The 27,164-nt window shown below is 42.5% G+C and overlaps 1 protein-coding gene across 2 annotated transcripts in view; it reads right to left on the bottom strand.

Moving 5' to 3' along the window:
• Positions 1 to 25,275, bottom strand: part of SV2C (synaptic vesicle glycoprotein 2C) — a 209,254-nt gene extending 183,979 nt beyond the window's left edge. The window contains exon 1 of one of the 2 annotated variants that reach the window (XM_030567289.1): positions 24,986 to 25,275. The gene's annotated coding sequence lies outside the window, so the exon portion shown is untranslated. Of the gene's footprint in view, positions 1 to 16,115; positions 16,148 to 24,985 lie in introns of those variants that run through there. The other variant, XM_030567290.1, reaches the window with a different exon arrangement.
• Positions 25,276 to 27,164: the final 1,889 nt, after the last annotated feature.

The raw sequence follows: 27,164 nt of genomic DNA, 5'->3' as shown, positions 1-27,164 counted from the left end.
TCAGGGAATGTCTAGGAAGACACGACTAGGGTTATTTCTTACTGGCTTGTGGACTCTTCTGCGCTAACCTCAGATGCTTTTGTTTTGCTTGTAACCTTTAAACTGAACCTCAAGAAAGCTATCTTGATGCTTAATTTTTATAATTGTTTCTTTCAAGATCTAGCAAAAAGCCTAAGTTCCAAATGTATTTCCTTTCTTTTGGGGTTTAACAACATTTACCTTTTTTAAGAACAGAATTGGATTTTTGTGTCCCTAAAAGGTTTGTGCATGTTGTTTAATTAGCTGGTGGCAACAGCTGATTTCATTTGTTTTTCTCTGAGCTCTTCCCGGGAAAGGGGGTGGTGAAAGGCCTTGAGGGTACCTCACAGGAAGGAATTCCCAAGTTTTCCTTCCTGGGTTCTCAAAAGGGGGCATTCTTTTGCACTTGGGTGGTGGCAGCATCCAAGGTCAGAGAGAAACTGTGACCTTGGGGGTTTAATACCAGCCTGGAGTGGCCAGTATTAATTTTTAAAATCCTTGTGGGCCCCCACCTTTTGCACTCAAAGTGCCAGAGTGGGGAATCAGCCTTGACACAGGCATTTTTCCTTTTTTCTGAAATCAAGACCATTTCTTGTCTAGGAAACAATAACTGACAATAGAAATATGGCCTAGTCACAATTAAATACCCCATACACCTTTTGTAAAGTTGACAGAGGATAAAATATACAAAAAATTACATTTACTGTTAAGAGTTATTTAAATCTCTGATACAAGTCACGATGGAGCCCAATCTCCATCATTTCCAAATTTGCCCCATTGTAATTAAGTATTGGAGGTTTCATCCCAAATGATCCATTTAATTTCTTTTGTAGGTTTTACCATAAGTGTTATTACAAACTAGTTTTGCTGAAGAGTTACTTCTTTTCTTTTTTATATGGATGTGTGTACATGCAAAAAACAGTTCAAGAATATTTGGTGTTCATTAACCATGGTGACTTAGACCTGGGTGACTAATACTACAGTAAGTTTCAGGCAGGCATTTTAAAAGCTTCCCCTATATAGTTTTGCCAATCCACCTCTTCCGACGCCTGCTGAAAGCCTTGAGTGAGCATTTACAGGTGCTCTCTTGAGTAAAGAATACTCAATTGCATCATGGTGCAGTGGTTTTGTGATGCAGACAAATATCCCGCAAGGAATATTGTAAGTCTAAACTGGATGCAAAAACCAAGTGAAAAAATATTGAACTAATTTACCAGCTAGTTTGTTCCACTGTAAAAGAAAGCATTACATGAATGTAAGCAGAGTTAGCATTATTTTTCTAAAGTATTTTTCTTTAACTAAAATATTTTTGACTAACTCATTTCCCACCATATTTTTCAAATGGTTATTGGTAAACAAAAAGCCTGTTTCTGCCAGGAAAAAGAGCTATGTTCCAGTCTCATACTTTCCACTCTTTAAAATTCATTGTGTGTCCATCAGAGGTATCCAGATCCAATGTATACTGTCATTTTCATCTGTCAGCATCAAAGTGAAAACAACTGTACTGCATTTAATACAGAACAGAGAGGAACTGGCACAAAGCAATGGGACAAGCTCTGTTCTGATTGCTTGAACTCTGTCAGTCAATAAAAAAATCCTGTCAGTGCTGTTTTATTTTTGTAGATTTTCTAGCACACATCATCTTTTTAATATCTGCCATGATTCTGTTCCTTGTCTCCTGCATAGATGGAGGGAAACAGCCTCCTGTGAGACCCAAACCTTGGCAAAGGCAGGTCACCTGGCAGGAGTTGGTGTGACGTGCTCAATCTGAGGAGAAGAAAGTGAAGGAACTCCCTTAAGAAAGGAGGGGATATGCTCCAAAAATAAGGAAGGAAAAGCTTGCATTAGATAACAGGAAAAAAACAACATTAAGTATTTTAATAACTAGACCTTGAAATTGAGTTCTAAGAGCAGTGGGCAAAGTACCCTGTCCTGAGGTATCAAAAATTCATTAAATATATAAGAGTAAGTCCTGCAAAATACAGCAGAATTAGACTGGATGAGTTGAGTGGTCTTTTCTTACTTTCAAAACATCTATGATGCTTAAGTATTATGGAGATGGGGGCTGTATATGTCTCTAGACAGATGCCACAGCACACGTCAGATCACAGAGCTGAGATCAGTGAGCATATGTTAAGGTCAGAGAGGGCCTCGCAGAGCAGGCTGTGCAAGACCTTGGAATTAAGAGTAAAGGCTTTCTATATATCAGAAGAAATACAGGTGTTTAGCTCCTGCTGGAAAAATACACACTGTGCGGGGGAGAGAGAGCAAGAGAGCGAGTGAGCACATACAATATCCCTTTTCTGGTGGTATGCATCATCTTTGTGATCAGAGAATGACAACTCCAAGACTGTTCTCAGTCCTAAACTAATATAGTCTGCCAACTCTGGCATGCTCTTTGCTGCTGGTATATGTCTTTATCTTCTTGGGGAATCAGCTACTTGCTGCCAATAAACCTTGATAAGAGAGCAGGAGTTTTGGCACAATGTTATGTATAAACGCTGGCAGCAGCTAGAGAACATCTAGTTGCCTGAAAAATAGTTTTAACTCCTTGGTATTTTTAACTCCTTGCTTTCCAGGCTCTGAGCAAGGCTGTGCCATACAAACAATAAGAGAAGAAAAGAGGAATTCTGTGTAACACTTTTTACTTTTCATTGTTTGCGACATCCTATAAACAGGTTGAAAATAAAAACCCTTCCCAGTTCACTCTCTCCATTTTCAAACACTTCATTTTGCACTTTTAGTGCTGCAGCAGCAAAACTGGCTGCCTTTAGTTATATCTCTGTGTATCTCAAGCTTGACATAAGGGATGATGCTAACTCTGAGAATCCAGCATTACTCCACACTAACCCTTTCTTCCTTGAATTAAATCAGTTCTTGTTGTCTTTGCTGGGCAAAAAAATAACAGAGCCTTTACTAGGCTCTCAGTAGTGCTACAGATCTTTGGGTACGTCCACACTACCCGCCACATCGGCGGGTAGCTATCGATCTCTCAGGGATCAATTTATCACGTCTTGTCTAGATGCAATAAAAATCGATCCCTTAACGCGCTCCCCGTCAACTCCAGAACTCCATCAGGGCGAGGGGCCAGTGTAGACCAGGCATTTGTGACTAAAGCCTGCTTCCTCATTGGTTTTCATCCAGCATCCCATGCAAAGAGTCTTTCACAAATTAATATATCAATAAAAAGAACACTACTAACATCATTCAAAGCTCCTCTGGAGAGAGACTGTCTCACTGCCGGGAGGGGAGGAGGAACTGAACGGAGCCACCAAGTCTACCCCATTGGAGAGAAGTCACATGGTATGTCGTAGGATGAAAGGAGAAGTGTGTGCACCAATGAGTCTGCATAAGAGAGATGAAATAAATGCTTCAGTAGAAACAGGTAATGAGTAAAAGCAGCTCCTGGGATTTGAAGGGGAAGAAACTGTCAGTACAAGAAAGGTGCATCAGAGCTTGGTGGCACAAGCCAGTTCATGTGTAGCTTGTTATTTAACTGGTCTAGAAAGCAGATAGTGGAGCTCTGCAGGCAGTGCACACTCTGTATTTTACTCTGATTGTGTTCAAAAGAGTTTTTGGGTTTGTTTTTTTTAAACATCTCATTGAACCGTTGACCTAAAAAATGGAGATGTAAACTGTGGAGTTTAGGTAGATAACATTTAAAGTTGATGCATGTTAACAGAAATCCTTTAAATGGATGCTGCTTGCCTGTCTTATTTAGCTGCAGCTGAAGCTAGATTTTTGAGCGAGTAACAAGAAGCATTGCTAGATTTATCTTCCTGAATGATAGCAGAGCCTATGCCTCCTCTTCCAGTTAGTATCACACTGTATCCTATCATGAGACAGCAAGATTCATGTCTGGCTATATTTGCTGCCTCCAGACATACAACTCATACTTCTACCACCTTCACCTTCATAAGAGAATTTTCTTCACTATGAATCTGCAATGGAAGGAGTCACATTCATTTAACTCTGCACAGTCCAGCCAGAGGCAAGCAGCATATCAGCAGGGAGAAAGTGTCATTTGCACAGGGCTGGTGCAACCTATTAGGTGACCTAGTCAGTCACCTAGGGCGCTAAGATTTGGGGGCATTTTCTTCGGCCGCCCCGGTCACCATCGACATTTAGGCGGAGGGAGCTGGGGCAGGGGGGTGCAGGGAGGGCCACCTGCAGCAAGTAAGGGGGGAGAGCAGCACGCAGGGGAATTCCCCATCCCAGCTCATCCCTGCTCCGCCTCCTCCCCAAGTACGCCATGGCTGCTTCACTTCTCCCGCCTCCCTGGCTTGCAGCGCCCAAGCTGATTGGCACCGCAAGCCTGGGAGGCGGGAGAAGTGAAGCAGCGGGGAGGAGGTGGAGCAGGGGTGAGCTGGGGCAGAGAGCTGCCGCATGGCTCCCCGGGCCGGGGAGGGGAGCTGCCACGGGGTGGGGGGGTGTGCCTCAGGGCGGAAAGGGGGTGGGGAGCTGCCGCGGGGGAAGTGCCTCAGGGTGGAGGGGGGTGGGGAGCTGCCGCGGGGCTCAGGGAGGGGGTGGAGCGGAGGTGAGATGGGGCGGAGAGCTGCCACACGGCTCCCCGGCACAGGGGGGAAGCTGCTGCACGGCTCCCCAGGGCAGGGAGCTGCCGTGGGGGAGTGCCTCAGAACGGATGGGGGGGAGCTGCCACGGGGGGGCAGGGAGCTGCCACAGGGCTCAGGGAGTGGGGAGGGCGCAAGGCGGAAGTTTCGCCTAGGATACAAAACATCCTTGCACTGGCCCTGCATTTACAACTGATTATTCAGAAGGGATTAAAGAATGAACAGGTTCCTATGCAACTGAGTACGCTTAGGGTTGAGCTCATTGAGGAATGAAAGTATCTCACATTTTGAATACTGAGAAAATTAGATGAAATACTCTGTCAAAGGGAGAGAAGAAAATACCCATTTCAAACAGCCGCAGAGTAGAAATGCTATTAATCTGATTCTAAGATGGCAATCTAGCATGACATTATTCACAAACTGTCCATGGCTTGAACTATTATCATCCATATTTTACAAAACAGAAACTGAGGTTCAGAAACACTGAGGCCACTATTTTGAATTTGGATGCCTTAGGACACTGATTTCTAAAAATGCTGAGCACTCCCAGCTCCAACTAAAGTCACCAGGGAACTGTGGATGCTCAGCATCTCTGAAAATCAGATCAATTATTTAAGTGCTTAAATACATGTGTAAGTGTCGAATTATAAGCATCCAACTTTGAAAAATTTGGCTTAAGTGATTTGCCTGGAAGAGTTTTCTGGTCTGTTGGGCTGGGCATGTACTGAAAGTTAGAAGGCCTAAATTCTGTTCCTGATCTGACACTGACCTACAGAAGGTCACTCTCTCTGTGCCTCAGTTCTCCCATTGTAAATTAGGGACAATGATATTTACCTACGAAGCAGGGGAAAAAAAGGCCACTCAGACTGCCGCCCAAACTGCCGAAGCAAAAAAAAAAAAAAAAAAAAGCCGCCTGGACTGTGCCGCCCCAAGAATGGACAGAATGCCACTCCTTAGCATGTGCCGCTCCAGGCACGTGCTTCCTCCCTGACTCTGAGCACTGTACTTAATCCTTTAAAACCAGGATTTCTCAACCGTTTTCTTTCTGAGCCTCCCCCGTCAACATGCCATAAAAACTCCACAGCTCACTTGTGACACAACAACTGTTTTTCCTGAACATATATGTGAAAAATGTGTAAAAACTATGTATGGTTAGCCTTTTCCCAGAAATGCTGCTTCTATATGCTTAATGATAATGCACAGTTTGAAGGCTCTGTATAATTTTATTGAAATATAAACATATAAGTCCTTTTTTCCTGAAGAAATAATTATGGTTGGTGACCTACCTTACAACAGCCCAGTATTGCATGTAGAACTTTCTTGCCATTTAAAAAAAATGTAACATGCTGCATATTGTCTTAAAGATTGAAACAGATTGTTCACGTTCACATTATAAATGAGGGAGATAGTTTTGTTTGCTTCTGAAAGAGCAGGTACATCTGAGATGGATAGGAGGGGACTTTAATAAGGAGTTTATTGTATTTTAACACTAACCTAAAAAGCTAAATTCTCCTCAAGCATCTGTTTAACAAGAACAAACAAGGCAGCTTAATCCCTGTTGTGAACAAATTAAATTGGATTCTTATCCACCCCAGTTTTCTTTTGCTTTCTTAATTGCCAAACATAGGGTGCTTTATAAATGATTTAGTTTGAAATTCTATATCAAGTATATGCCAGATGATATTGTTTCCATTTAATCTTGTTTCCTGCAGGGCTTTCCTAGTACTGTATTCTCAGCACGCTAGCCAGCTACTATAGCAGGATGCACTACTGTTACTGCAACTTGCTGGTTTGTTATTCAGATGTCAAAAATATTGTAAATCCCACAAAAATACCCCAACTGTGAGAAAAAAATCCCAACATCCTGGATACAAAATGCTAATTAAATAGTTCATGAGATGAAAACCACAGTGAAAGATAGATGATAACAAAACTGGATGTGACTTGTACATTTAGAAAAGCACCTTCAAAAGGGAAAGCATTTTGTCATCTTCAGAGTTCATTCTAAAACCTGTGTGTTCTCTGCATTTTCTGTGTTTTCAGGAAAATGTCTGCATGTTCTATTGAACTGACATTAGACAATACTATTTATAAATTATCAAAAGTTACACATCTACGGCCAAACGTCTACACCAACCATACGCTTCTAAACCATCAAGAAAATATGTTGTTACACAGACGTTATTAGTATTAACTCATGATGTAATATATCCTAATAAACCTCATACCATCCTTCATTGGAAATGTCCATGAATGAAACAAATAAAAAGGAACCAAGAAAGAAGAATGCATGCTGATAAATCATCACAGGACAGGTGATTAATCTGATTGTTTTTACTCAAATAAATTACAGGGTACTGATCTTTGTACTATCCAGTAATTAATGTCTCTCTCTTCAAAATGTAATAATTTCTGGAGGCAAATATACAGAAGGCGGTGGAGGAGGTAAAGGGTAATTCTAGAGGGTTTTTTCCCCAAAACTTTGAAATTGAAAGCTGCGTTATTTCTTGCTAAAATAGTGTCAATCTGTCCTGCAGTGACTCAAGAGCATAAGTATCAGCCAGGATACAAATCCCAAACTGTCTCGGAGTTCTATATTTAGACTTCGCCAACCAATCATGAAGTGTGAACTCCTCAGGCACTATAACAGCTTTAACATGGAATCACAGACCCCTTGGGTACGCCAATCTGTCTTAGCACCTAGGTATGCTTACCTTTGTGATAGACAGATACTCTTACACCCAGGATGACAGAAATATTCAGGTTACTCCCAGTCCCAAAGGATCAGTCATTTACCTCAGTCAACTGTAGTTTAGATCTCACACTAAAGACAATACTTGTAGCCAATGCTACATTAAATTATCTAAAGATTCATTATACAGAAAAAGGAAATGAGACTTATTCATAAGGTTAAAGCAGGTAAAAATGTGTACACACAAACGAGTTCCAACCTTGACCACCATCTCCCCCCCCACCCCCGAGTCCAAGCAATATAAAGATCCAGATCCTCCTTATTACGGGCTTTTATTTCCTTCTCCTCTTCTGCTTAGAGCTGCAAACTCAGCTAATGGGAGGAATTCACCTGTAAGTCTCATCTTCATGTGCGGGGAGATGGAGAAGAGTAATCAGCAAAGGCTTTGGTTCCACTGTAGTCTGTCTAGCATCAAGAGGCCTTCCTTGTTGGGCAGGACATAACCCCTTCTATTGGAGACTAGCATTTCACATTAGTTAATATTTCTCTCCTGTCTGTGATTTACAGACAAAGGCCTACAGTACAAATGCTCAAATATTACCTTTCGGTATGGGACACAGAGGTTATGAGTGAGATTAATGCATGCAGCAACTCATAAGCATTCAATAAAGTCTAAACATTGAACACATGCTTATAATTTTAATACCTATTATACAATACTAACACAGAGGTGAGCCAAACTCGTTCTAGCTATATATCTATCAATGTTCAGAGGAGACATGGGGATCTTGGCATGAGTTGGCACCTAAACTGCCATCATCATAACATTAATACAAAATATCTTGATTCACACAAAGCACTTTAAGGTAACAGAGTGAAGGTAAGAGCCCATGAAAACAAGAACATTCTGTGTTAATGGTGCTGATTGCTATAACTCACCCCTTTATCCTAAAAACAGCAGCTCACATGGTACTCAATATCATCCAATGCCTTGCCTTAATAGAGGGCTACTTCACAGCACTGCTCAAAATAGCAGTTTTAAGACTATTTATTTGAAAGTGCTACCACTCATCTAAGAATGAAACTTTAACGATTTTAGATGGAAAAAATTATGGTGGTGTCTGACTCCTTGAATACACACTCTTAGCTTAAAAGGCTATCAAACTATAAATATTTTAAGCCATCCAAAAATCCAATTATTGAAAATCCAGATCCACCTCTTCGATAGCAACACACAAGATCCACCTCTGGTGTGTTGCTATAATTCAGCTATTATTTATAGTTATTTCAGTTTGTACCAGAAAACCACTTTTTTAAAATGTCGTACATCGGTTTTCAACCCTAAATCAAAGACCTAAATCTACGTAGATTCTTACAAAGATAGATAAATCCAGTCTTTCAGCCATGTTATAAATGTGTTATTCACTGCAAACCTGTTTAATATGATCCTAAACAGATTAAAATGAACTGAGTTATCCAGCAAGTTGCACTGTAAAAAGCTGTCACATTCTGGGGTGCAATCCAGACCAGAGAAAAGTTGTGTCATCTCATATCCTATAACCCAAAGTGTCTCACAATGGCTCGGGACACCCAGAGTCAGCAACAAGAATGCACTCTGTCTATGTATTGGGCAGCCCTGGTCCAATGCTTTGGTTCCTGGAGCCTGCCTGTAGTATGTCCACCAGGCTTGGTTACCAACTAGTAAGGTGACTCTACACCAGGGATCAGCAACCTTTCAGAAGTGGTGTGCCAAGTCTTCATTTAGTCACTCTGATTTAAGGTTTCGCGTGCCAGTAACACATTTTAATGTTTTTAGAAGGTCTCTTTCTAGAAGTCTATAATATATAACTAAATTAGTGTTGTATGTAAAGTAAATAAGGTTTTTTAAATGTTTAAGAAGCTTCATTTAAAATTAAATTAAAATGCAGAGCCCCCCAGACCAGTGGCAAGGATCCGGGCAGTGTGAGTGCCACTGAAAATCAGCTTGTGTGCCGCCTTCGGCACGCATGCCATAGGTTGCCTACCCCTGCTCTACACTCTCCCCAGCCCCAAGTTTTCCCCAAAACATGTGTTCTGAAATGTCCAGCCCATCATAGAACAATGAGAGAAATATTAAGTTTTTTTGCCCCTTTAAGAAGTTAATATTCAACAGTTTGTTACTTTAACTGGCATTCCCAAACAGTTAGTTTAAACACAGCACTGGATTGGTTTAGACTGAAAATAAAACAGATATATTTAACTACAAAGAGATAGGTTTTAAATGAGTAAAGTATAAGGATTAAAGTCAGAAATGCTTACAAGAGAAACGAGAAAAGATGTTCTAGAAACTAAAACTTAACCAAAAAGCTAGATATGGTCCAAGGTAAAATACCTATCACATGTTGCCATCAAGATGGCTGATCAAAATCCTGGGTCAGGATCTATCCCCCAAGTCAAAAGGCTGGTACCTCTGTCTTCTTAGGTGAAAGGCTGATAACTTAGGGTTTCTTGGCCCCTCTCTTTTATAGCCCGATGATTCTTTGAAATGGATTCTTCTGAAGAATCATTCCAGATCAACATCTATTTCCAGCTGAGAGGTAGGCAACATGGAGTCTCTCTTGAAGGAAATGTCCTGCTGCTTCCTACCTTGCTGGAGTTGTGTCTGCTAAAATGCAAATGTTTTAGTTCCTGCCTCCTCCGGAGCAACTGAATGACCATTAGACATGCAACTGTCAATCTCCTCTGCCACTGTGATAGCATGGGGTTTGCCTCTACCCCTTGTTAGCTTGATGGTTCTGTTTACACAATATGTGCATACATTCCCACTGTCTTTCAAAGTATTTTGGAAGTAATGCCCCAGGTGAGGAGACCACATTCCTTGGGTGGAGTAATCCTCCAGTGGGGTAAATTGGCTAACACACCTTAAGAATTAGAATTTCAGTTTATTTCCACAACTTTACGCCAGTTGCTTGCATGTACGTTACATGATGATATAGTATTAATAACCAGTGAGTCATGAGCTTTTCACTGAAACTTTGCACAACACTTATCAGATATATTTACGATATTAAAGAAATGAGGTGCACTAGAAGTGAGTAAGCCAGATGCAGTTCATTACCAGATATCTGGGTGCCTTTTGCCCACTGTCCTTGGGCTGTTCTTAATATCACAAAAGCACATTTAGCTTTTCAATAAGTCAAAGAAAGCATAGAGGCTAAATAAAGAATAGTAAATAATAAATCAAAGTGGCTGCAGATGCACAGCTTCCATTAAATCACAAACTCAGTATTTTAACAGTTTAAATTATACATTCCTACCTGGTTCACTAAATTCCATAAGCCATTACTTTGTAGATTTTTGTCTCCTGTTAGGTTATGTCTACACTGCAGCTGGCAGCATGCTTCCCAGCTCGGATAGACAGACACACATTAGCTCAGCTCAAACTAGTATGCTAAGAATAGTGTAGCTGGGGGGTTACATGGGTGGCAGCTTGGACTAGCCTCCTGAGTATAAACCCACCCACACCCCTGAGAATGTATTCAGGTAGCGAGCCCAAGCTGTGCTTGTGCTGCTCCCTGCTACACTACTTTTCAGTCTAGAGCAGGGGTCAGCAACCTTTCAGAAGTGGCCTAGAGGAACCTCTTAAAATGGTTTGTTTTGAAAACTGGCTAGTTGCCAACCTGAAAAGTGTTCTGCTCCCAAAGGTCTAAGTCCATATTGCAATATGGTATAGGTGAGCTGAGAGCCACACGTTTCATTCCAGAAAACATTCTGCCATTTAACACCATTAATTTATTTTTAAAAACAGCAAGACACACACTATTTTTACTCAACCCAGACTTAGAGGCTGTAGGGCCTGTTCAGTATTTCCAGCTGCCCAAATTATCATTATTTCCACTAAACTCTTGGTGGTCTTAATTTATTACCTGCTAGCCTCAAATTCCTGGAATATGAGCAAGCCATTCTACTCTCTCTCTCCCCTTTAAAAGATCAGCTTTCAAAAAAGTGACTACTCAGATATATATCCAAAGCAATTGACTCATTTCTCCCCACAACCTGGTACAGTATATGGAGATGTTCTGACAGCAGCCAAAGAAAAATATGTCATGTTTCTAGATACTAGAAAAATATGTCAACATCAGCTTTCAGTAGAGACCAGTCTATCACAATTCTTCCCTGCTTCACTGGTGGGAGGCTCCCTCTGCTCATTGGTAGATGTTACCTTAGAGACAGGTCTTGGTTTGAGTCTTCTCTGTGGTAACACACAGGAAACGTATACAGCAATTTCAGCTACTCAGCTGCAGATTCAAATATCTGGCTTATGTTGCATACCTGCAGTTCCTTCCTTGCATTCCATTCATCCAGTTACAACACAAGAAGCAGTAACAAACCTACAAACCTAAAGTAGCTGTTTACATAAGGACATCAACAAAAAAGAACAAAACTTCTCCACTTGCTCAAATTCCCACTTAGTCAATGGAAGTACTTTCGCTGAGGACAAGGGGAGAGGGCTCTGATGTCTAAACACCAGCGTGTGGAATGGGTAGCTTCAGTAGTCTGCTAACAAGGAATATTTAAAATATGCAAAGAACAAACAAAACCATGCTGCTCTGGTAATATTATTAACTGTTGATTGCGGATTTGTAACAATCCACATTTCTGGCATCATGAGTAAAACAAACAAAGCAACAAACAAACAAACAACACCCTTAAAGAAAGGAACGTTTGGGACTAGTCTGGTGTTTTGATTTTGAAACTGTTGTATACTGGGGACCACAGATTTGATTGTCCGTGCTGCCAGTCAAACAGCATATTAGAAGTGCTGTCAAAGCAAGTGTTGTGCTGTCGTACACAAGGCAGAAGGAATGAGAGCAGTTACCTTCTGGGGGGAAGTCAAGAAACCCTGAGAGTGGAATTGTATCATGGAATTGGAGCACAATAGGAACAATATGGCTCCTAAGTGATGTTGTCATGACCCATACCTGTCAAGCAGTGGGATTGAAGGTATAAACCTAGAAGCTAGAAGGGGTGGGGAAGGGAGAAAGACTATAAAAAGGAACTGTTATAAAAAGAAAAATGTAGAGGACATGAGGATTCTGCATAATTATTAAAATTTGAGTCTTAATTGCCCAATAACTAAATAAAAATGTTTCCTATTGCATTTCCTCTGAAATGATCTTCCCTTCTCAAGATAATCAAGTTACTATTGTGCTCACAAAATACATACAAGAGCCTCTGCTCTTCTCTGTTTGAAAGCAGAGGAAAGGGGAGCAGGTGGAGCAGCAGTTTCACACACAGGAGTTGACTTCAAAATGAGTGCAGTCTCCTTCCGATTCAGCACTTCTGACACCAAGAAATGATCTTGGGGTTCATTAAACAACAAACCAGTGAATGAGAAAGGAATGAAACTTTGAATAAAACTAGAGAGCTTCTGTGGTGAACCGCAGCACACAGTTACACAGTGTTTTCCACCCCTGCTTACAAAACATCTCAAAATGCCTGTATTCATAATACTGTCCCTTAGGAGGGAGTGTCTATAAACTATCATCTCGCACAAACATATCTACATCATCCTTCTAAACCAAGTGCTCGATACTACAGCAATGGGGGCCACGTAAGGACCTATGCAGATAGAGGGATAGATTTATTAAGGAATGACAACTCCAACCGTTCCCTTCCAATTCTAAGTTGCAATTTTGTTTGATAAATCAAACACTTAGCTAGCAGAAAGTACATAGCTTGTTTAATTATCTTCCCTGTCATAAACAGATAGCTAAGGGTTAACGTCTCTTTCACCTGGAAAGAAGTAATCTGAAACACCTGACCAAAGGACCAATCAGAAAACCAGACTTTTTCAGGTCTGAGTGAAGGGAAGTTTGTGTCTGAATTCTTTGTCTTGTGCCTGTCTCTCTCTCGGCTATGGGAGGATTGCTGTCTCTTGCTTTCTAATCTTCTGTTTCCCAGTTGTAAGTACAAAAGATCAGATAGTAATGTATATGTTTTTTTGTATTTTACATGTATGTAGTTGCTGGATTGTTTTGAATTGTATTCTTTTTGAATAAGGCTGTTTATTCATATTCCTTTTAAGCAATTAACCCTGTATTTGTCACCTTAATACAGAGAGACCATTTTTTTATGTATTTTTCTTTCTTTTTACATAAAGCTTTCTTTTTAAGACCTGTTGAAGTTTTTCTTTAGTGGGGAAGTCCAGGGAATTGAGTCTGTGCTCACCAGGGAATTGGTGGGAGGAAGAAGTCAGGGGGAAATCTCTGTGTGTTAGATTTACTAGCCTGACTTTGCATTCCCTCTGGGTGAGGGGGGAAGAGAGATTAGTTCTCGGTACTTCTGTTTTCCAAGGCTGGAAACGGGGAGGGTGGAATCCCTCTGTTTAGATTCACGGAGTTTGCTTCTGTTTATCTCTCCAGGAACCCAGGGAGGGAATACCTGGAAGGGAGAAGGGAAGGGAAATGGTTTATTCCCCTTTGTTGTGAGACTCAAGGAATTTGGGTCTTGGGGTCCCCAAGGAAGGTTTTTGGGGGGACCAGAGTGCCCCAAAACACTCTACTTTTTTGGGTGGTGGCAGCTTTACCAGGTCCAAGCTGGTAACTAAGCTTGGAGGTTTTCATGCTAACCCCCATATTTTGGACGCTAAGGTCCAAATCTGGGACTAGGTTATGACATTCCCATGTTACCTTCAGGCTTTATTAGATGGAACATCATCATTACACTCACGGTCTAATGTGGCAAAGTAGGCTATGTTGTAATACACCTCTACCTCGATATAACACTGTCCTTGGGAGCCAAAAAATCTTACTGAGTTACAGGTGAAACTGCGTTATATTGAACTTGCTTTGATCCACCGGAGTGCGCAGCCCCGCCCACCCCAGAGCATTGCTTTACCGCTTTATATCCGAATTCTTGTTATATTGGGTCACGTTATATCGAGGTAGAGGTGCACTGCATATTAGAAAACAAAAGGAAGAGTTTAAGTTCAGGTTTCTGGACATTATCAAACCTTGCTCAGTTCCCCATGAACAGGCAATTTTCTGAAAGATTCAGACTGTTCCAAACATTTCACCAACACTTATTGTTGCCTTTGTCAGCCTTAAAGCAACATTATTACCTCTCCATAAGACTGCAAGGGAAACTGAGGTGTCATTCAAGCCAAGCTGCCGTCTGAAATAATTTCCTTTTAATTTATTAGCTCTTTCACTTCTCCCCCTCGATGATTTGATATTAATCTTTCACACACTGACTTTTTACTGATATTGTCCTTGAATAAAAATCAATCCTGCTCCTCAGCAGTCCCTTGAATCCAAAAAGACTGCACAGTCATAGCATATTCACATTCATCACAATGAATGTTTTGGAAAACAATTAGTTTTGTGTGTAACTAAAGACATCGCTATTATCACAAATCGGGGAAGCACTGCCACATCAATAACATCCCCTGTGTGCCACAGATAAGGCACATGGTGCCCTGATCAACACCTTAATTATACATGCTTACAAAGCACATACAAGCTTTTACCATTCACTTTTGGCTGGCTCTTCAAATATTTTCTCATTTATTCTTTATAACATGTTACCCTGAACTTTATTCTATTACTCTGTTGCTTTGATAACAAACTTCTTAAGTGTTCCACATTAACACAGAATATGAATATGAATTTCCTTCCTTCGTTCCCTTCTCCCCCTCCGCCGCCACCCTGTATCACCACTTCTTTTATTTGGGAGCAAACTTGAAAACTCCTGCTCCATGTGAGCAGTGGTACTGATCACTCACCTAGTCACAGAGATGACATATTGTCTGCCTTCCCAGATAGCTGTAAGAAGCTGCAGGGTTATGTGCTAATTTTGGGCCAGAAAGAAAAAGGAAATAGGGCTGTTGATTAATCAGTTAACTCACGCGATTAACTCAAAAAAATTAATCGCAAATAATTGCACTGTTAAACAATAGAATACCAACTGAAATTTATTACATATTTTTGGATGTTTTTCTACATTTGAAAATATATTGATTTATATTACAACATAGAATACGAAGAGTACAGTGCTCACTTTATCTAATTTTTTTATTACAAATATTTGCACTGTAAAAATGATAAACAAAAGAAATAGTATTTTTCAATTCACCTCATACAAGTACTGAAGTGCAATCTCGTTTTCATGAAAGTGTAACTTACAAATATAAACATTTGTTACATAACTACAGTCAAAAACAAAACAATATAAAACTTTAGAGCCTGCAAGTTCATTCAGTCCTCCTTCTTGTTCAGCTAATCACTAAGAGAAACAAGTTTGTTTACATTTATGGGAGATAATGCTGCCCACTTCTTATTTAAAATATTACCTGAAAGTGAGAACAGGTGCTTGCATGGCACATTTGTAGCCAGCGTTGCAAGGTATTTACGTGCCAGATATGCTAAATATTCATATGTCCCTTCATGCTTCAGCCACCATGCCAGAGGACATGCTTCCACGCTGATGATGCTTGTTAAAAAAATAATGTGTTAATTAAATTTGTGACTGAACTCTTTGGGGAAGAAATGTATGTCCCCTGATCTGTTTTACCTACATTCTGCCATATATTTCATGTTATAGCAGTCTCAGATGATGACCTGGCACATGTTCATTTTAAGAATACTTTCACTGTAGATTTCACAAAACGCAAAGAAGGTATCAATGTGAGGTTTCTGAAGATACCTACAGCACTCGACTCAGGGTTTAAGAATCTGAAGTGCCTTCCAAAATCTGCGCGGGACGAAGTGTGGAGCATGCTTTCAGAAGACTTAAAAGAGCAACACTCCAATGTGGAAACTACAGAACCCGAACCACCAAAAAAGAAAACCAACCTTCTGCTGGTGGCATCTGAATCAGATGAGGAAAATGAACATGCGTCGATCCACTCTGCTTTGGATGACTATTGAGCAGAACCCGTCATCAGCATGGACACATCCCCTGGAATAGTGGTTGAAGCAAGAATGGACATATTAATCATTAGCGCGTCTGGCACGTAAATATCTTGAGCCTCCAGGTACAACAGTGGCATGCGAACTAATGCCTGTTCTCACTTTCAGGTGACATTGTAAACAAGAATCAGGCAGCATGGTCACCTGCAAATTGTAACCAAACTTGTTTGTCTGAGCAATTGACTGAAGTAGGACTGAGTGGACTTGTAGGCTCTAAAGTTTTATGTTGTTTTATTTTTGAATGCAGGTTTTTTTGTACATAGTTCTACATTTGTAAGTTCAACTTTCATATAAAGAGCTTGCACTACAGTGCTTGTATTAGGTGAATTGAAAAATACTATTTATTTCGTTTTTTATAGCGCAAATATATTTAATCAAAAAGAAATATAAAGTGAGCACTGTACCCTGTATTCTGTGTTGTAACTGAAATCAATATATTTGAAAATGTAGAAAACATCCAAAAATATTTAAATAAATGGTATGCTATTATTGTTTACCAGGACGATTAATCGATGAATTTTTTTAATCGCGTGATTAATTTTTTTAATCACTTGACAGCCCTAAAAGGAACAGCTCATTCTTGGAAGCATGGAGGTTCCAATTCATAAAAGAAAAACAAACAATTCATTAAGTCCAGATAACATACAGTGGCCTACCTCTAGCAGTTATTTTCCAAAAGAATAATCCAATGTCTAGAACATTCAACCTCAGTGGGCCAAGCAATTTAATAGAAAAGTTTCTGCCTCACCGGTGAATCGGTGTTCTTGATTCTAGCACACTTATATCTTTATAAGAGTTTCATATTATGGTGGCCTCACACAATTTAGAGCACTGATGAAGTGCTAACAATACAATGAATGTATATGGCAACTATCATCCAAAAAGATTCCAAAAAGTCCTTTACAGGGTGTGGTGTTACCCAGGGCTCTTTCAACCCAAAGCTCTTGGTAACTTTTACTCTGTGCGAGGAGGTGTCAGAAAATAAATCAGGGGAGACACAGCCGTTCAACTCATAGATGGCTGGCACAAACAGGACAGCACAAGAGTGCTTTCACTTAAAGCTAACCTTTACTTAGTCTCAAGCACTTACACACGTCCGCAACAGGTTAGTAAAACACCCCCAACCCTCGATAATTACCAAAGCTGAGTGTGGCTCTCGAGTGGCACAGCGGCAGCCCGTCTGCCGGTGGGGAACACAAGATGCATCCAGAGGGAGAGACCAGTCCTGAAGAGCAGGGCCGGCTCTAGCAATTTTGCTGCCCCAAGCACTGCGGCACGCCGCGAGGGGTGCTCTGCCACTCGCCAGTCCTGTGGCTCCGGTGGACCTCCCACAGGCTTCCCTGCGGGGGGTCCGGTGGTCCTGCAGCTCCGGTGGACCTCCTGCAGGCGTGCCTGCGGATGTTCCACTGGAGCCATGGGACCAACGGACCCTCCGCAGGCACGACTGCGGGAGCTCCACCGGAGCCGCCTGCCGCCCTCCCGGCAACCGGCAGAGCGCCCCCCGCGGCATGCCACCCCAAGCACGCGCTTGGTGCGCTGTGGCCTGGAGCCGGCCCTGCTGAAGAGTCCCCAAACGAGTCCCACTATCTCAAGCTTTTCCCCCTTATTTATACATTAGTAATAGAATGACATGTACCTTAAAGAAACCTTGTTAAGTAAGCATTTCAATGATCAGGCAAGAAGTTCCTTTTGATTATTGACTAACCAGGTGTGGGTTTTTCCACAGTCTGCAGCCTTGAGATCCCAACAGACATTCCTGGGACATATTAGCAACTTCAACACAATTCTTATCAGGAAGGTTGTGGGGTCAAGCTGCCCCTTCTGTGGCACCCCAAAACTCCCCTCCCCTCCTGCCTTGGTCAAGCTGCATGGCCACTTTACAGCCTGCTGACTAGGCCGCCTTTAACAATAAGTCATAGTGGTTTCAAGCACTCTAGTGGTTTGCCAAAGTCTCCCCATACAGTGGACCTGATTCAGGACAAATATGCACCCACAGGGTAAGCTCCAGCAGGGCAGGGTATTCATCCCCATCAGGAAAGGGCAGCTTTTAAGTCAATCCAGCACCCGTAGGAGTTTAAATCAACACGTCTTGAACTTCAGGACACACCCCTCCCCTGCAGGCCTCTTTCATTGACTTCAGTGGGACTACATACTTCAAAGTTTGCAAGCTAATACCTAAGATTACTGTAACTGAAAGGGATTAAAGGGGAAAATAACTTTTTCTTTTTCTGTTTATTTTATACATTTGGCTGCACTTCGGGACAGATCTTTAAAAAAGTATTCGAGCATCTAACTCCTGTTGAAAACAGTGGGATTTAGGCACCTAAATATATTTAAGGCCCGGCTCTTTGTGTATACTCCATTTCACAGTTTCCCTCACAAACTCAGTTAGATAGTTCCCTCCGATCTTTATATACAAACAGCAAAGAGAAAAAGATTTAAAAAAAAAACAAAAACAAGAACATGTGATTGTTAAACCTCAAAAATTTACAGGAAGGCTTGGGGAGCAGGATAGTATCTGAAAGCACTTTAATTAATTTTGTGCAATGGAATAGTTTTCAGATTGACGGTATCTCTTAAACTGCATAGTCCACCTATGGACATAAAAATTATGCATGTAGTATCATTCTAGTTAATTGCATAACTTGGCTACATCCATGTCAAATTAAGAACCAAATGCTGCCCCTTACAGCATAATCACTTTTGGTAAGTGAGAAATCAAAAGAATATTTTTTAAAACGCTAGTATGTGCAGTAAGATGTCAAATGGGATACGGAAGTGTACCATGTTAACCTTCAATGCAATGGAGAACAGAAATCACTGAGGCAAATCACGACCTGACTTGCACAATGTGTATTCTCTGAGCATACAATTTTTCAGCCTTCTGAATGTCTGACTTCAGGCAGTTGTGTGTGCATGTTGAGGGGACAGTCCCATAGCAATGGACAATACTGTAGCCTTAGGTATTGGAATAGGGATTTGAACCTAACTCTCCCACATCCACGATGAGTGCCCTAACCACTGAACCAGAGAATCAATCTCTCTCTCTCCCAATAAATATCATTTAATACAAAGTGGAACAGCTCCAATGGGAGAGATTGACCACTCCAATAGCCTGGTAGTGAGGGCACTCTTCTAAGAGGTAGGAGAGTTAGGGTCAAATTCCTGCTCAGGATCAGGCAGAGTGGGGATTTGAAAACAGCTCTTCCACATCCCATCTGAGTGCCCTATCCACTGGGCTACTGGCTATAATGGGGTAAGGTGGGGTGTGTTTCTCTTTCCCTGTCTTTTTTATGAGACGGGGCTAACCTGCTTTAAGCATCTAACTCCAGGAGAGGGGTCACGGCAGAGAATCCTGAGCGGAAGAGGCACCTGCCTCTCCTTCCTCAGTCAGGTGCTTACGGCCCAGGCCAGTGGGAATTAGGTACTCAGCTCCCTTCATAGATCTGGGCCCCAACCCCCAGTCCCTTTCCTCCTCATTTCTCTCCTGGCTATCTTAGGGGCTCCCTGCTCAGCCTGCTGGCTTCTGAGAATCCCTTTTTTAGGTGCCTAACTCCTCTTCCCATATGTTGCATGGGAAGCCTATCTTGAGGCTGTGAATTCCACTGGGTGGCAAGGAGCCTAGGTGATTGCTATTTTCAGCATTACAACACTTAAGTCCTCTTTGTGATTCTAGCATGAAGGGCCAGGGACACAGAACCAACTACCAAGAAATGCAGGATTCCAGAGGTCAAAGAGTTGCAACCTGTGTGCTGTAAAGCTGTGTTCGCTAGCCCCCTACACTCCGTAGGTTGGGGGGGTAGCAAGGACAAGGCAAGTGGACTGTCAGATCCAGAAAGCCACTCGCCATTTTCCCACCTCAAGAGCCGATGCACAGCAACCATGAGCAGTACTTCAGTTGGGAGGCTGCAGCAGTGGTGGTGGAGACGCAGCACTGTCTCTCCATAGCTTGAGGAAAGAGTCTTCCTTGCAAGTTTCCACAGTGCCAAGCCCATTTACTTTGTGGAATAAGTACTTACTTTCTCCTATCGAAATGAAAGGTTTACATGAGAGAATCACAGAGAGAGAAGATGGCGTCTCAGAGACCCACAAGGGCTGACAATCTGTAGAGGATGTCATGTCCAGATCCAATGGATCCTGGGATGTTTTGTGTAGCCAGCTCCCTCTCTGGTGCTCCCCAGATATCCCTCCTCCAGAAATAGGCTAGTTACCTTGGGCTGAGCACCTATAGAAACAAAAGCCTAAGGAAGTAGTCAATACTGGTACCAACAGCATTAATTACTGTACAGATTTCCAATCAGAAACCTACAGGTAGAGTTGTGGGGAGCAGATCGCTCTTCCGGCCTAGCACACATACTGAGACCTGCAGAGACCTGACCACAAAGGGGAGCTTCCGTAGAGGAGGGGCAGAGATGCTGCTTTACCTTAATTTATGGCGCAAACGGACATAAGTCGTTAACTTACCCCACTGTGCATACAGTACTTCTATATCATGATGCCAACTTTTCCCAACCTAGTGCTAAAAATTTCCCAAATCTGTTGAAAAATTCCCAGATAAAGTTTTTTCCAGTGCTTCTGTATCCTTGGAAATTTCCCCCAACCTGGGAATTTGAGAGTAAAATGTTTCAACTTGGGAAACTGGGAATTTTCATTCAAAACATTTCACTCAAAAATTCCCAGATTCCAGGAAATTTCCCAGGATATAGAAGCACTGTGTGCATATATTTTGTAGGGATCTCTGATCTGTGCAATGTTACATGCCAAATGTGCTGTAAGGGCTGGTATTATTAATATCATCATCCTAAATTCCTAGTTCAGTTAGAAGTTAGAGATTGAATGGCCATCTTAGCTTTTTATTTTCTGGCTTTTGCTGTTTTATGTTAAAGCCTTAATGCGAACTGCTGGCTCGCAGAAATGCAGTCAGACTTTGATAGGATTTCAGTCTTAAGATCAAACAACACTGTGATATCATGATGTACACTGGATAGAATCTTCAGCAATTTTATGGGTATGCCTTAGTTATGTAAACATTTCTTTGCCAGGGGGGCAGATTGGGAGGAGAAGTGAGAATTCAAACATGATTCAGAGAAGAGATAAAGATATTTTGCTTAATGTACTTTTTATAATTGTCACTGTTGTCCTCCCGTTAAAGAACTAATCTTACCAGTCCTGTAAAAATATTTGCTTGATTGTATTTAATGAACAGATATTTATCTTTTTCAAACAATTTAAATTGTATACAGAGCACAAATGGTGTAATAGAGTCTGGCAGTGCATGCATTTCCACAAAAATAGATATTTTTAATCTTTATAACTCTGTAAAAGAGTACTGATCCACTAAATTAAGAGGTTACTACATCCTATTGTTATAATTTTATAGTAAATAAATATTTCATCAAGTACAAATGCTACTCATATCTTTTAACTTACAGTTTTAAAGTAGAAGTGATATTTTATTCAGTAATTGAAGCTGTTTTCTAATCTAAAACAGAAATTTAAAAATCTGATTTAATGTTTTCTTAGTACTATTCCCTCAACATTTCAGACACACTAATAAAAATGATCTAAACAGAAATTTCTTGTTTAGCAAATTACAGAAACACTGTAAGAAATCAAGCCCCAAATTCAATCCATTGCAACATTTTAAAAATTATTCCTGATCTGTTTAAAGATGAAAACATTGTGTGCTATATAATACCATGGCAGCAGCAGGTTCTCTATCATAGGTTTGAAAAGATATTTCATCCAATTGATGAGCTTCTGTTTAAACAAGCATTGATATGCATGTTATGATGCATGTGGTCACAAGAAATTCTTGACAACATATAGCCCAAGTGATTAGGTTACTATATCAAAACAATTTTTACGGTATTCAGGATTTTTTTTCACTAATTCAGTATTAAATATGCAAAAAGAGTTTTATTTTGTAAAAGATATTTCCACCATATTAGGCCCAATTCCGATCCCACAAAAGTCAATGGCAAAACTCCCACCAACTTCAGTGGGAGCTCTGGGCCCCTGAGAATAAATGCTTACTTATTGTACTTTGAAAGCATTGTCTTTTAAACTCATTTAAAATCAGGCATTACTGTATAATACTTTGTGGACCGAGCAAGCCTATATACAGTATTTTGAACAGACATAATTTTATAGTGGTCTTGGTCATGCATATAGCATGTTATGACATCATTTATTGCATCTGCAATAAACCACATTTTAAGAATATAACTACAAGCTTTATGGATGATCTCACTATGTGGCATGTTTATTCCATGTTGCTGAAAACTGAGAAAAAAACAACTTTTTCATTTCACTGCATCATAAAAAAATAATTAAATTTCTCGAATACAGTATACAATCAGAAAGCACTTAGTTCTGGCCTCATTTGTGATAAAATAATAAACAAAAAGAATGTATTTTTTCAGAAGCCAATGGTATGTGATTTTACATCCAGCTGATGTTTGAGAAAGTCAATGCCTTGTCTGTGCTTATTGATCTTCAGGGTCATCTTTTAATACTACCAAAAAAGCTTCCAAAATAAAGACCTTAAAGCTTTTTTCTTCCTTTTTCTTGTACAGGTTTCTTTTAAAGATGCTTGTTGGCACTAGCTCTGTCAATAAAGTTAATTGGCAAACTGTCTCTTTGTCAATATATGGCCTATGGCAAGCTTTCCTAGAAATCTATACAAAAATCCACTTGAAATATATTATGGTTGTACTTGAATAGGGTTCTATGCTTCCCTGGTATTTATAAAGAGGAAGTCTGCCTGTCTTCAAATGGTAGGATACAGACAAAAAAGTAACTAGCAAGATTCAGTAAATGTTAAAATTCAATAAACAGCAGGGAATAGAGGGCTGGAGTGTGTGTCTGATGGTGTTTTGTTTTCAGTGGAAATGGGAAAGAAATGCGTAACTACAGAAAGAAAAATGAATATTTTACATAACAGCATAATGCAAGTTTCAGTTCCCATAAGCGCCACACTTCCAAGCAAAGAAAATTCATCACAAAACTTAAATAATACATGTTTTCATGAAAGATAGAGAGTTCCCAAGGCAATACAGGGAAATAACAGCGATTCCACAGAACTATACTCCTTTCACAGAGTCTATGGCTACAACTTTATGTCCTGTTTGTGCTAGCTAATCCTTTCCATAAATCCTCTGTCCTCAATTGTGAATTAAACAGGGAGTTGCTTGTAAAGATCCCTCAATAGGAACCTGTCCATTTCTGAATCCATGTGTAATCATCCTATGAAGCAAAATCCTTTTGATGGGGAGTAGAGTGTGGCACCCTACAGACACAGGAACAGCTAGCTCCCTTTCCCTCCTCCTCTCCAAGCACAAGTTGCTGTTAGCTCGCAGCACTGCAGTGCAGTGCAGCCCAAGCCAGGCTAGGCGGGCCACAGCCCCCATCTGTTTGTCTGTGTAGGGTTCCCCGTGCTGTGCTTCCCCCTGCAATCCCCTGCTCCTCGTACAGGCTCATCCTGTCTCAGCCTCCTAACTCTCTGCGGGAAGAAGCGCTGGAGGCTGTCCATCCCCGAGAGCCTCTGGATGCGCTCAACATCTTTTGAGGAGACGACCACCTCCACCCTGCCACCTCATTTGCATCCTTTCCCTCTTTCCCCCAATCTGGCCGCCTCACTTTGCGCACAGATGTTACGTGGCCGCCCCGGCCAGCATGACTCAGCCCTCCAGCTTCCTCCTCCATGGGCACCATGCGAGTCCAGCATCCCCAGGCACGCGCAGAGCTCCCCCGGGGACTTCAAGGGGGCGTTACGCGCGCGGATTTCCCGGGGGAGTTCTGTCTGCGCCCAGGCTACTCAGCACGTTGTTTCGGCCCCTCTCTCTTTTTCACAGCTCCTCACTCCGGACACCACCCCTCCCTTGCTGCAGTCCCGCAAACCAACCCGGGTGGAGGCATCAGTCTGCCCTCTGGTTGGAACTCCCTAGGGATTTCACTGGGACTTTTGCCAGGGCTTAGTCTCCTCCACCACGCCCCCCCCCCCACAGTTTAATTAAGGGACTTCAGGATCTGTCACCAAAGCAACTGGAGACCAACAACTTTGCACGCTTCAGGAAACTCCTATCCTTGCGCCGAAGCCGCAAAGGAGGCAGTTTGGGAGGGGGCCCCACTACAAAACATCCTAGTCAATCAGAGTCCCGCTCCTTGCATGCAGCCTAGGAAGGGGGAAAGGCAGGGCGGGTTCCAAAGGCACGATCTGACGGTTATCATTTATCTGTTCGCTTAGAGTGAAACACAACAGGCTCCCCCGCGCATCTGAAAGCCTCCGTCTCCTCCGCATCCTTTCATGCATCTTTCGGACCATCTTTGCCCCCAGCACCTCTGCAGCTTTCCCACTGCGTCCCTAAAGCCTCCGGACCACGGAGCCTGCAATCGCTGCCCTTCGCCAAGCAAAAGTTGAGCCAGGCTTAATAAGCGAGTCGGTTTCAAAGGCACTCGAGTGGCAAAGCAATTCCCAGCCTGGGGAAAGGAAACCTGGCGTCGGTACCGAGAAGCGCCCTGTAGCCCGGCAGCCACCCCAGACTGTTTAACACTCCCGTCCCCCTAAGCCAAAGTCAGATCGCCCCGGGAAATCATCCCCCGCCGCAGCCCACCCGCTGCCTGTCCAGGAGAGCAAAGCCGCTCGCGGCTCCCGCAGGGCGCCGGGGAAAAGTTGCAGCTTCTCAGACACGCAGGCTCGTAGGGAAAGTTGCCCCGGAGGCAGGACCAGCCGCCGCCGCCCATGAACTTACCCGCGCGGACACACCGACGCCCGAGAGTGTCCGCACCGAGCAGCGGCAGCCGCCTCCCGCGTGCGCACGGAGCTTGTCACTTTCTCCTGCCTCCTGGGCTCGGCTCGGCGCGGCGCTGCTGCTGGCGGCGGCGTCTCCTGGAGGAGTCGCAAGGCGTGACAGAGCCGGCGGAGGGGCGGACAAGGGGCTGTGTGGGCTGCACGTTGCAGTCCTCCCTCTGCTGCAGTGCTGGAGCGGGAGAGCGCGAGGGAGGCAAAGGCGAGGAAGCGGAGTCACAGAGACTGCGGGGCGGGAGGGAGGCAGCACACGAACAATAATTGAAGGCGTGGGAGTGGGCAATCGTGGCTCACGCAAGCAGACAGACTCCTCCGGGATGAGATCGGGGCACTGCAAGCCAGCGCATGGGCTGTGCGGGGAACCCCCCTTAAACTGAACCCCCCTTTTCTGGGGGAATCCACACCCATCTAAACACACACTTCGTCCTGAAGTTATTATTTCAGTAGAGGCAATATCAGAGAAGCCTGTTTGAAAGGCTGTTTGCCTACAAGCTGCCTGGAGCAGGCTCTTAGCAATCCACCCGTTTCTGAGTGGCTGCTCCTTTTATTATATCACAATGCTATTGGTGTGCAAGGTGCTGTACAGACATGTCTGCCAAAAGACATTACAGTTTAGGGACCCCCCCCCCATGCTCTAACCCCCATTCTGTTTGCAGTCCAGTGACTTTAGACTTCTTACACTAGTTTTAGGACAGAAGAATGCCATGCACTGCTACAAACTAGAGCCTGAGTGGCTAGGCAGTGGTTCTGCAGAAAAGGACCTAGGGGTTACAGTGGATGAGAAGCTGGATATGAGTCAACGGTGTGCCCTTGTTGCCAAGAAAGCTAACAACATTTTGGGCTGTATAAGTAGGGGCATTGCCAGCAGGTCGAAGGACATGATCATTCCCCTCGATTCAGCATTGGTGAGGCCTCATCTGGAGTAATGTGTCCAGTTTTGGGCCCCACACTACAAGAAGGATGTGGAAAAATTGAAAACAGCCCAGTGGAGGGCAACAAAAATGATTAGGTGGCTGGAGCACATGACGTATGGGGAGTGGCTGAGGGAATTGGGATTATTTAGTCAGCAGAAGAGAATAATGAGGGGGATTTGAGAGCTGCTTTCAACTACCTGAAAGGGGGTTCCAAAGAGGATGGATCTAGACTGTTCTCAGTCATAGCACATGACAGAACAAGGAGGAATGATCTCAAGTTGCAGTAGGGGAGGTTTAGGTTGGATATTAGGAAAAACTTTTTCACTAGGAGGGTGGTGAAGCACTGGAATGGGTTACCTAGGAGGTGGTGGAATCTTCTTCCTTAGAGGTTTTTAAGGCCCAGCTTGACAAAGCCCTGGCTGGGATGATTTAGTTGGATATTGGTCCTGCTTTGAGCAGGAGACTGGACTAGCTGACCTCTTGAGGTCTCTTCCAACCCTGATGTTCTATGAGTCAGAATGACCCCTCCCATGAATAAGACTTTGTAGGATCAGTCCTTGTTTGGATGATTAGTGCTAATTGTTTCTAATACAGAATCATTTAAGGGCTCCAAACCAGCATTAGAGCTCTGTGGTGCTAGGCACTGTACAACAAATTACACAAAAAGACAGTCCTGGCCTCAAAAACTTTCCACATGTTTTAAGGTAGACAAGCCTTACAGGTGTCAGAACTTGCTTCCCAGAGGAAACCAGAAGCTCTCAAAAGCCATTCCATCCTATAGACTCATTACCTTTCTTTTCCCCCAAGCGATGGCTGATTTAATACTAAAATGTTGCAAAAAAGATTTACTAACAGAAAATCCCTAAAGAAATCCCCTTGTCTTTAGTCAGTTTAAATAAAAGGTATGGTGCTCAGATTTTTTTTTTCTCTTCATCTATTCGGCTTGATTGTCCATTGCTTTGCAGCTAGTGTAGTCATTTACACTTATGCAGAATGGGTATCTGCATTTTACACTCACCTCTCATAGGTGCCAATGACTACACCAGCTGTAAATGATGGAGAATCAGACCCACCCTGTCCCGCACTGAGAATTGACACCTGATCTGCATGTAGCATCCACAATGAAGGGGAGGAAACACTGAAGGGAGCAGATAGAAGTTCCTTCAATAAGGAATCCTTTCAATAGACAGATAACCCACAGGTAGTTCA

This window comes from Gopherus evgoodei, chromosome 6 (genome assembly GCF_007399415.2).
Source record: "Gopherus evgoodei ecotype Sinaloan lineage chromosome 6, rGopEvg1_v1.p, whole genome shotgun sequence".
Lineage (NCBI taxonomy): Eukaryota > Metazoa > Chordata > Testudines > Testudinidae > Gopherus > Gopherus evgoodei.
Note: the sequence above shows the minus strand (reverse complement) of the source record. Positions and strands in the feature narration are given on the sequence as shown.